Source organism: Numenius arquata, chromosome 1 (assembly GCF_964106895.1).
Source record: "Numenius arquata chromosome 1, bNumArq3.hap1.1, whole genome shotgun sequence".
NCBI lineage: Eukaryota > Metazoa > Chordata > Aves > Charadriiformes > Scolopacidae > Numenius > Numenius arquata.
Window position 1 is genome coordinate 37,311,148 of NC_133576.1, and position 12,631 is coordinate 37,323,778.

Below are 12,631 nucleotides of genomic sequence, written 5' to 3' on the forward strand. Positions count from 1 at the left end.
AGAAAGGCCTACTCATAGAAGCAGAGTTTTGGTACTAGCAAAGAAAGGGAATATTTCATTTTCAAACTCATAAAGTAAACTTTGATCATCATGCAGGAAATACACCAGACTTAAGAAATCCTGCCACTGACCTCTATGGTAGAATAAAACTGAGAAAGAAGGGGAAATAACTCACCGATTTTTTAATTACTATTATGGCAAGACTTTTAAGAGAGTTTGAATTCCAAACATGTATTCTTAGAAAGGAAAATGTTTTCTTTCATTGAGGAGCCCTGGGAGGTGGCTGGCTTTTCTCCCCTCCCCCTCGCCTCCCTCCGCCCCCCCCCCAAGAGTTTTTTTCTTTTTTCTTGTATGTACGTGTAAAAATACAAAATCATTTGTAAGAAGTGCACTTAATTCCTCACTCTCAGCTCACATTTGTTACACATTTTGTTTGGCTTCCAGTTTGCCAGAAGGGAAGGGAAGAGTGTGCTCCAGCCAGGGAATGCTGCTGTCCACTGAAAAATGTGTTTGGATGGAGCAGCTCTTTTTCATGGATGGATTGTGTCTTTTGGCAGCAGAGGTGGCAGGAAGCAGTTGCCATAACTACTATACCATTAAAAAAAAAAAAAAAAGGCTTTAAGTAAAGAGACATTTTTGAAATTATGCTTTTTATTAACAATCCTGGTAGAATCAATCAGTTCAATATGATAGGTGGCAGGATGCTGAATGTGGTCTCTTGGGTGTACACTAAGAATATGGTTTTAGGCTACATTCAGGCATTGGCTTGTAAGGTACGTAGAAGAGAAAAATATGTAGACAGCCAGAGAACCGAACATAATCTGCCTTGCGTGGGATTTCAGGGTTTGGCTAGAATCACACTATGGTGTTAAATAGCAGACTAAAAAAATAATAATACATGTTTTCCAAAAACTTTAGGGATGGGATTTACAAATTCACTGAAATGATTTAGAAACATGAGTTACATATTAAGTCAACATGAAGGACTCTGCCTTAAATGTAGGGATAATTTAATATTTATCTATATTCAAGTGATAGATACTACTCAGATGAAAAGCCCAGATATAGTTGGCTAACACTGAATATTACCAGAGTAGACCCAGGGATGGTTTATAGTGGGTCAAACCCAGCCGAAGGTTTTTCATCCTCAACATTACACCACACATTATTGTCACTGGCAAATTGCTTTGGCAGTTTTTTTCTGGTGCTGTTGGAATCAAAAAACATTTCACACTGCTAAAATAACCTCTGTCTATTGCCATATGGATACCGACCTAGTTTTTGTGGTCCTCTAGCTACTTTCCTGCAGTACTTTGAGACATGTCCCAAATGACCAAGCCAGCTATTTACTCACGGGACCTTTACTGAACTAGTCAGGTGAATTGGACTCATACCCCTCTTAAACACTGGTTCTCAGACAGGCTTTATCCCTTCATTCTCACAAGTGTCTGGGGTCAGCACCTATGGGACTGTCCCTCAGCTTTGCAACCCATGGTCGCTTCAGCTGGGACCCTTACTCTGGTCCCACGGAGAGAAGAAGTGCTTCCACGTTCCTGTTTCATTCAGCCTGAGGCTTTCTCTTGTTGTAAGGTCACGGAGAGTCCTTGGGGTACCTGTTAATCAAGCTTAAGTCTAAATCCTTGCCTATGAGGTGTGTTTCCTATGGTACATCGTACTGAGCTGAGCATGTGTATCAAAGACAATTTCTAGTCTACCTACTAACCCTTTGCTTTAAAAGCAAATGTTACACTAGGAAGTACATGAGGAATGACTGATTCACTCCCAGCCCTTTGTGAGTTCCAATGTATATTACAGCTACAATTGCTTCCATGAACAAGTAGGAACCTCCTGGCATATCTAATTAAATAAATCAACTAAGACTTTATTTCAAGCTTTAAAAAGGCTTAAAATGACAAAACCATTTGGGCTGCAATTTTTAGGTTTTTTTTAATAACAGTATCCACATTCTCATAAATAATTGGGCTATGAAGTCTTCAGCTACTAGTTCTAGTGGAAATTCATGTTTATCCTTATAGAATCAAGATTTTTTTCCTTACATTTATCTTATGTTTAATCTTATATGAAATTATCCTAAAATGTCCAAGCTCCCTTCTTAGTTACTTCTTGTCCCTCGCTGTATCTTACTGAAAAGTAAAGCAATTTTTCCTCTATTGCTACTCCATTCTCTTATTTTAGTTGTTCTGCTTTATATTTTAAAATTTACCCCAGTATATGGATATCTACACGATCCAAGTTAACTCTCCAAGTTCTCCAAAGTTTTTGGATGCTGCCTGATTATGGATTACATCTGGATTCAGGACAGAGGAAATACTGTTCAGAGATAGTCTTCCTTCATAGACCTTTCCCCCCATCTTTTTTTCTTTGTAGTTGTAGATGACAAGTAACTACATCTCCTAATTTTTTTTGCCAGTGTCTTTTTTATCAAATGTACTAGGTTGCTATCATTCTCTTTTACATATTTCTAGAAATCTGACTAGGTCTGAAAACAAACCAGGTGATGATTTAAATAAACATTATGAATGCAGCCAAAGGAAATGGCTCCTGGGGTAGAAAGTGCAGGCTCTGGGGAACAGGAGCCCGAGACTGGAGTCATACTGGAAATGCTTTCAGCAGGCTGAGGCAGGCAGAGCCCTTTTGGAGGCAAAGTTGTTCCACAATAACCTCCCAACTTGTCTTCACTTCTGGCTCTGCCTCTGCCTTGCCTTAAGAAACTATTTCTGGGGAAAAAAATAGCCAAAAATACACAATGAACTCATCCCAAAATAATAATTATTTTGATGGAGAGGGAAGCAAAACATCCTCTGCTTCTTTCTCCTCTCCTCTGAAGGAGAAGTTCTTCATATATAATATTTCAGTTCACCATTTCATTTTAATCCGATGAAGGGCTAGCATTTTGATGGTGATTTCCTGCAGACACGAAGAGGTTGAGGTTTACACAGAGAAGTCCTGCAACTTTCCTTCTCCCTTTGAAGTGAAGCTGAAGAGCATTACAGCGTGTCTGCACGGCCAAGAGTCTGACTGTGTGTTTTGGCATTTGAATGCCAGACTGGTTGGTAATTTCCCCTTAAATCCTTTCATAGCTCAAATTCCTGTCGAAAGAACCTATATCTCTGTAGCCGCTGGTTTACCATACGGAGCCTGTCTCTCCTATCTGCGGCCGCTCTGCTGTTCGGTCTAGTCCTCAGAAGCAACGCCGTTTCACGTGCTTTTATTTGGTTGTGTGCAGCATATATTTAAAATGAAATATTGGCCGAAACCTCTCTGGATGGCTGTCAGATCTTAGCATGCCACATAAATATCAGTGTGAAAACATTCTTCCCAGCCCACACAGAATGCATCTAACACTGTTTTTTCTGGATGAAACCACCCCTTAGTACAGCGAGGCCTTCAGCAAAGGACCACTTCCAGTGGGCAGGGCCCTGTCTTAAATTGACCACTTTAAAGTGCACTGAAAGTTTCCAGTATAATTTTCGTTACCCTTTACTTATAGACCACCTTTACTAGGTAACTAAGCTTGTTTGCCAACCCGTTGGGTAGCTGCCATCTAAGCAATTGCCTAGGTGGCCTGCTGCCAGCTCTCAACTATTTCAAGATGTGTTACCTGATGCTCCCAGGCACCACGGGACCGTAGCGATGTTCACCGCGCCGGTGCCGTCCTGCTTACCAAGCAGATGTTTCTCTGTGGTACCTCCAGGGCTTTATGGCTGCACAGGGTTGGTTTCCAGTGGGCCTCTCTGCTGGATTGCCAGTCGAGGGCAATTTGCACATTTTTTTGCAAGGACGTGCACTTTATATGCACTAACACATACGTACAGCCCTTCTGTGGTTACTGGCATAGCTAGGGCAGAATTTACATCTGCAAACCTCACCAGAGCATATGGCCTTCGATCATTACAGCAGATAAGCAAAATTATCCATGGGCATGAGAACACATGAGAAATTATCCATGGGTGTGAGGGAGGGGATTCTGCCCCTCTCCTCCTCTCTGGTGAGATCCCACCTGGAGTACCATGTTCAGCTCTGGAGTCCCCAACATAAGAAGGACATGAACCTGTTGGAATGAGTCCACAGGAAAGCCGTGAAGATGATCAGAGGGCTGGAGCACCTCTGCTATGAGGACAAGCTGAGAGAGTTGGGGTTGTTCAGCCTGAAGAAGAGAAGGCTCCAGGAAGACCTTATAGCAGCCTTCAAGTACCTGAAGGGGGCCTACAGGAGAGATGGGGACAAACTCTTTATCAGGGAGTGTAGTGATAGGACAAGGGGTAACATCTTTAAACTGAAAGAGGAGAGATTTACATTAGATATCAGGAAGAAATTCTTTACTGTGAGGGTGGTGAGGCACTGGAACAGGTTGCCCAGAGAAACTGTGGATGCCCCTTCCCTGGAAGTGTTCAAAGCCAGGCTGGATGGGGCTTTGAGCAACCCAGTCTAGTGGGAGATGTCCCTGCCCATGGCAGGGGGGTTGGAACTCAGTGATCTTTAGAGTGTCTTCCAGCTCTAACCATTCTACAATTCTATAACACCCGGCTCCCATCAGCAGAGGGCCCGGACACACCACCTGCTATTCCAGCAACTCAAAGCTTAAAAGGAGTAAGGGCCACAGTGCCTTCAGAGCAAAAAAAATGCAAAATCCATTTTGACTACTCTCTAACAAAATAACACCACAAATGCGTAAGGAGGAAAAAAGGTGACTAGCAGAGCTGGCGCTATAAAAAGAATTAGTTTCTGATGCACACCTGTGCAAAGTGCTCAGGTGAGCTAGACTTGTCCTTGCACATACATGGGGTCTGAAAGTTCAGCCAGCTTCACCCCTTGAGACAGTCCAAGAACCGATGCCAGCAGGGCTCTCACATGGTGCTGCTGGGCTCACGTCTCTGCCCTCCTCTTCTCCTGGCAGCTCTAAGGGCAGGGAACGTCGTTCCTTCAGCGCCCATCCAGCAGCAGTCATGGCTTCCCGGGAAGCATTGCTGCTGACGTGAGTCTGTTTAGCAGAGCACAAGCTTATGCAGTCGGAGACATGCAGGAGGGTTTGGCAGATTTGGGACCTTTAGGTAAAGTCTTACTGAGACAGAGGAATAGATGGAAGAAGTAAAATAGAGACATAGCAGTGAACTAAATTACAGGTTGGCAAAAATACATGCTTATGAGCTTCCTGTGGCAAAATGCATTAAAGCTAATAAAGATTACAGAAAGAAACAATTCTTACCCCTTATGCCTGCTGAGGCACCCTCTCTCTCCCATACCTAAGTGCACATGCGTTCTCGAGAATTTCATTTGACTATCCTGTCTTACTGTCTTTGTTTCGCAACACTTAGAGCAGTGAGGCTACGGTGGCAATGGCCACAATGGCTGTTTTAATAAGCTCATTCTTAGGTTGCACGTGATTGCTACAACAAAGCTTTCTTGAGCAGCTGTTTAAGAAAATGTCAGTGTGCTTTCACTTAGACATACTTTTCCCAGAATAATCAAGGGAAAGCAAAGAGATTGCCGCCCTGGTCCTCCAAGCATGGAAAATAATAATTTTTCCTTGGCTTTTGTTAAATTATTTTTCCCACGCATTTACTCTTCAACCCTATCCTTGGGTCAGCTTAGAATGCCGAGTGGTCTAAGTGTGATGAATTTATTACTTTAAACTTTGCAGAGCGCAGCACAAGGAGAGTGAGGTAACAGCATAAACAATGTGGAAAGAGTTGAATATTTTCTAGTTTAATTATTGGATGTGTTTTGAGGTTTCCAAAATTTATGGTTCTGTTTTTTTTTTTTTTAAAGGATCAGTTTGGCTAGAGGACTGAAATTGGATCAAACCCCTCCTGCATCCCCACCTAAAAATGAGATTTGGGTCTACAAGTTCAGAGTCTTGGGAACAGAAGTCTCCCTGCTCATACATAATTACGTATAGTTTCTGAAGAGGTGAAATGTCACATTATGAAGAGATGGAAAATACATTAAGAGAGAATGAGTTCATCTTCCTGATACAGAACAGTCCCTGCACAGTAATGGGATTATGACAGCGTTGGACATTTGAGAAAGTCTATACTGCTGTCTCTGCTCTATTTGACTTGTATACAAATGGATTTCCGTTCCCAGTAACGGCTTTCTCTGAGCTACCGCAAACGTTAAAATGGGAAATAAGAATGGAATTTTGGGAAGATATGTGCTGCCATAATCACTCAGTGACACTGAAGCTTGCTATGCAGACAAACATACAGGTACTGAAGTATCTCTGAGGTGGTAACATCTGTGGAGTTCTCTAAGAGGCAAAAGCCATCTAAAAGTAGAGGACAAAGTCGTGGCATAGTTTGCATGTCTGCTATTTCTACCTGGAGGTGGGCAGGAGGAGGTAAGGAGCTGGTGGAGGTTTTGCTCTGCCCCAGGATCCTGGCTGAGGAAAGGTGCAGGGAGGGCTGAAAGCCTGTTAAGTCAATTTTTACCGAAGAGCGTAGCAGATGACTCATCTCCCTAAACCCTTCAGGCAGGGTAAATGGTAAAACTGCGCTTTAGCACAGGGTTTTCACTGCACCCTTCACTGATGTTGACCATTGTATTCATTCTGATGGGCAGTGACAGATCTTATAACTATCTAGTGTAAATCTATAAGCAAGTTTTTCTGAAACGTTGTACACATATAGACTTCGTAATAGTACTATTACAAGTATGTAATATTGTGCATATATGTAGACATATACTATAGCAAGCACTAGCAGGACAGCTCTTTTGGGATGTGGTTCAAGCAGATTTATATGTAGTGTAACAGATTAGACACTTTTTTCTGAAGACCTTGGGCCTCTCTGTAGGTACCGGCAGGTCTGTGAAGCTTCACTGCTGTTGTTTGAACAACCCAGGAAGAAAAGTTATTCCTAGGCATTTAGAAATTGTTTCTGTAAATAAGTCAATTTCATATACAATTTGCAAAACGAAATACAGCAAAAAACTCCAGATTAAAAAAAAAAAGGCAAAATCCAAAATTCATAAAAATGCCAGGAATCAATAGATTAGACATGCACATGGGGTAAGATTTAGACAGGTTGAGTTTGCTTTCACTTTTGGAAAGAAAGCATTGTTTTCAGGAGCAAGAAAAACTCCAACATAGTGCTGTGGAATGAGAAAGGATAAGCAAGAAATCAGCATGAAAATTGAATTATAATGCATAATAATACGGTTCTGTTAGAAAAGTAAATCTTGGTAATGACTCATCTGAAGAGCCACGCATCAATTGGAGTGGTACACAACTGTCTCTCCAGCCCAGTCCCCTAGTTACTACTCTTATCTTTTCTTTGACTCTTACGCGGTACCACCTCCTCTGCACACACTTTACACCGCCGTTACCCGTTCTGGCAGGTTTTTACTACTCTTAGATTGGTTTATATGGCTAATTGTGAATCTCATTCTGAATATCTTAATCCGCAAATTCTGCAGGGCACTGCTTTTGGACAGAACCTATGGATTTCACGGAGGCTTCGGGGAGGCTCCGGAGATGGCTGGTATATGTCGCCTTTCTGAACTGCAGCAAACAGGAATTTTGTCTCAGGCTCTGGAGAGGCACCGAGTGCCTCTGTCTGCACTTTCCCGTTCTATTTCATGACACAAAACCACTCCACCCCACCACAACTGAAGTGCAGTGTTTACATACAGAAAGAATATCAATGCCTTCAAACTCTTTTCGCTGGTCTGTCTCTAGTAGGGCACAAATGGCAAGCAGTAGCCCACAAATACACCATATAGAGCAAGTATTTTGGACCTATGATACAATTTATATTTATTACTTTTACTGAAATCACAGAATCAAATATTTTAAGATTACAACTGGTAAATTATACATATGTAATTGTTTACAAAACAAAATATTGGCCTTCAATGTGTCATATTACAGTGTAGACCTTGTACAATTCAGTTCAAATGAATTTATTTATGATGTAAACTGGCTGACATAGTAGTGCTCTAAAAATGCTAACACTCACCGATTAGACACATAGTAGGATGAAAAATTTTTTTTGACATGTCTTGGTTTTTCAAAGGGTACTGGTATTTCAGCCGAGTTATCTGCAATGCACAAAGTGACACTTTCCAGAATATGGTGAGTGTATAAAGAGGCACAAGAAATAAACTGAGCAAAACCAAACGTTGTGTGTTCCCCTTAGTCTGCCCTACAATACCTCTCTCATTTTATTTTATCTGATGTTAAGCAGATGACCTGGCAATAGAAATTAAATGGATTTATTGCTGTACAGGAGAATTATACTATCTCCAATTTACTTGAATTCAGTATATGATTTCCTGTATCTGATGGGATTTTAACAATGCATATACACTTGACTGTCAATGAGTCATGTTTCATGGGTATGTTTCATATGATAAACTATCTGAAAATTTCACAGTTCACATAAGTTGTGTAAACCAGTTCCTATAAATTGAAAGACAAGTTATGCTGTCACTTAAAGTGGTGTAAGTCTGAAGCAGCTCCTGCAAAGCCAAATGATGTAATGAAGTTACTCAGAATTTACACAGGTAGAACTAAAAGCGGTGTAACTATTTTGGCCTGTGAGTGGGAGTAATGGAGACCCAAATACTCATTTGTGTATGTAGATGTATGTGTTTATATATACACCAGTATACACATGCACACACAAAAAATAAGCATTTGCATTTAGCTATGGTTAAGGTATATGTATGCCCATCTATGTGTTACAACACGAGCTGAGCAAGGCTGATGTATGTGGAAATGTTTTTAGTGTCCTTACAGTGACCGGGAGCCTCTACAGACAACTCTCAGGGTAAATGACATCGGGAGTTTTGTTCTCGACCTGCAGCTCTGCAGTGCACAGAGCAGCGGGGCACTAGCAAGATGTCTGGTACGGTGTGTCTGGAGAGAAGTTCTTACACCACTCACCTGGAAGACTAAGAATACATTTCGGGCATTTCAAATTTTGTACGCTATCACTGAAAACTTGCATTCGTAACAAAATCTTCTAAATCCCAAAGCTAGATTTTGTGGTGTCAGCTGAGGACCTGACAATTTCTTTTTCGTACCATTACCGGTACACATGATAAACTAGAAATGTCTGCATTTGCATTGTTATTCCAAACAAGAATGTTGAACTAGCTTTAATATATAAGCTAATATCAGTGCACCCACAGTAAAAAAAAAAAACCTTCTGAAATTGTTACCAGTAACAAGTATGAATACAATGATGCACTCTGGCAGCTCTATAAAAATTTAAAAAAAGGAACAAACCCCTCCAAACCAGCAACTTTTTTTCTTAAAATTGCAGCCCATTCTCAGAGAACCTAATTTTGTCTCTTGCCATAGGCTCCATCTACCTCAGTCACACAGAACAGCCAGCATTCCTTAGCACAAGGAGAAACACTCACCTGAACATATTGTTGAAACCCCACAATTATGAAAGCTTCGTCCTTACTAGTCCTGTTTAAAGCCTGCCCTAAAGATCGTCAAAGTCAAGGGTTTTAGTAATTTCCTGGCATTTTGGAGTGGGTCTTAAGTGAGGAAGCATCATCCACTGGCCATGGCAATTTCATTTAAACCCTCGTGGCTGGCTCTGGGTCTTCGGGAATGCCTGGACAGCAGCAGGCACTGGGCAGAGAGGCTGAGCTGGAATTTAACTTGTGTGAATGTGGGCACTGATAAGGAAGATAACTTTCAACAGTTTGAAATAGATTATTTGGAGTCTGTAGTACTGCCCTTATGGTGAAGCGGCTACAGAAGTCATTTGTATTGTTAAATAAACTGACTGTATGTTTGTCTATATTGTGTTTTTTCCCCTTACACTGGGCCCATAGTTTAAGTTCCCTTGAGTTCAGCAGTAGTTGGACTGGATGAAAAGTAGAAGCAAACAGATATTGCTATTTTCAAGGAAACACTGGGAACACATGCTTTTCTGGCTTTTCTGTGTCTAGCTTTGCCTGACGCAGTGCGAAGAGCTAGAATACAATGAAGTAAAACATTGCAAAGCCTTCCAAATTGGGATTTTGACTTTTATAGCCATATATACATATTTATATATGTCTATAAATGGTGGAAAGACTGAAATAATTGCTTTCTGAATGGTTTAGTCTTCGTAAACCAAATCATACATTATCTTCAGCTATATTTTTCAAAGAGGCACCCCAGAGTCTCTCTGCAGTGTTTTCACTTAAAAGACTCACTTGCCACCCTGACAACTCAGAGAAACTTCATGCACGCCTAGAGGACTCCCATTGACCAGGGGCCTGAACTTGCTCCCATTGACTCCTACCAGCTTCGGTGGTAAATCACGGAGGTGTGCAGCATGAACTGCACGCACCTGTGCAAAGCAAATCTGTTGTCTGACTTCTTTAGGAGCTGGTATGGGGTTATTTTTTGGTGCAGAGACCTTTATGACTTGCTAGTTGAGAGATCTTAGAAGTGAAGTGTAACAAGGAGCTTTGAGCATGAGGTGTCACAAAACTAAAAATCTACAACTTCTCTAAGAAAAAGCTGGTAGCAGAAGAAGAATATACATCTATACAGTGCGCACACATGTATACACATATACTCCTGTTTCATGCAGAAAGCTTTCTAAATAAAAACATACAAAAAATAACCAGTGCCATACATTATGTAAACTCACAAGGTGTACTTTCAACACAAATTTGAAGCATAAATTAAAAGAGAGCAAGAAAGAGAGACAGAGATGATAGTAAAACATTTTAAATATAGAATTTGCACAATTGGTATTTTTGTTAAATAAGAATAAATAAATTCATTACATCCGTTCACATACCAGTTGTAAAAACAATAAATTATTTTATTTTATTTTCAGTGCGTTGTTGCTTTTTTGCTTTTTTTTTTTTCTTTTTTTTTACAATTGTGATTAATCCACGAGATTATTCCCTCTCCCCCTTGTGATAAAACTGTTTCCACAGGAGGGCAGCTACATTTAACTTCCTGTATACAGTCAAACCAAAAATGACAGATTTTTTTCCTAGCGAGATTATCTTAAATTTGAGAAGCAGATGCTCTAAAAACCACTGATGCTTAGGGGTCCAACTCCACCTATGGGCGCTGGAGATGTGTCCCAAAAAGTCAGCAGTGAATTTAACACTGAGGATTGTTTCTTTCTATGCAAAGAGCAATAGTCCGGGTTTCTATCCCCTAGATGCATTTTATGAACCCTGTTTGGCAACACTCGGTAGTAATGTAAACAATGACATAACAGTGTGAGTGACAAGGAATTTAGTTGAGAACAGAAGTTGAAAGGACAAAGTCGCATACCTTGTACCAATTTTTCATTCATCAGTTACACGTGATAGCAATGACTGACAAAAGCAAGGTTTGGAATTGGAATCCGATCACAAAGAACAGCTAAAAAGCAAGTGCAAACTAGAGCAGACTGACCTAATATTATCTCACACTTTTAGGGTTGCTTCCTTGATCTGTCCCCTTTGCCCTCTCACCATCTAAAGGCAACTGCTTTTTGCTCATGCCAATTTGCTTCATTACTACACTGGTGAAAAGGGAAAAATCGCTATAGTGGTTTCTTCTCATATTTATTTATTTTTTATAAATAAACTCTTTCTATGAAAAAAGATACTCGATCTAAGGAAGCTTTGAATTTATACCCACGTATGGTATTACTCTTCTGGAGCCTGAACAGCATCCAAAAGCTTTACTCATCCTGTTGAATATATAATAAATTATTACTATGATGCAAACACAAATACTTGCACATTCTGTCTCTATTATGATAAAACACAGGAAAAACAAACGCCACTTAATACAGCAGCTGCATGTCGAGACAAATGTTAACTCTACGCTGAGACACATTAAGTCTCCGTATTTTTTCTCTCATGACGGTTTCTATTTGTTATGGGCTTTTTTGAGAGGTTCTAGAACATATTTAATACATATATATAAAAGTATAAAAATTAGATTATTTGAAAGGAAAATAAGACACTTCAAAATGATCTTCTGTTAATAGGTAGAGAAGGCCTAAATCTTTACTTTCTAGCACTCTGCAACTATTCAGAGCCTTGATCTCAGTTCTTAGGGTGGGATCACAGATTAAGTGGGGAATTTTCCTCAAGATCCACAATTTTGCACAGGCCTACTCCTAATAAAAAGGTCACACCATTCTTGGAAGCTGAAGATGACTAGTAACATCCGTTGGTAATTCATTTTGACAGAGGAGGAGGCCCTGCCCCTCTTGCTATTTATTTAGAACAGGGTACACAAACAGATACTTCTCCAGGTTTCATACTTGTAGCAATTCTATGCTGTTTTGAAATCATCACATGCTTTCTTAGAGTTCATACAAACATGCCACGCTTGCAAAAACATGTTTGTGTCAGCCTGGAGTAAGACCTGCCCTTCTTGCTACACAGGCCAACAAGTTTTCTCTCCTGATCTCACGACTGGGATTTTTCAGAGGAGCCCGGGGTATTTCAGTGCTCGAGTACCACTGACTTACAGCTGCGAGGCCTGTCTGAAAATCCCCCCGCAGTCTCATACTCGTCTGTGTGGATGAATGAAGGAATGAAAGACAGATGAGATTGGTTTTTCAACAGCGTATTACAACCATTTCTTTCGGTACCTGTTATTCTAGGGCTTAATTCAAAGCCCGCTGATACAAAAGGA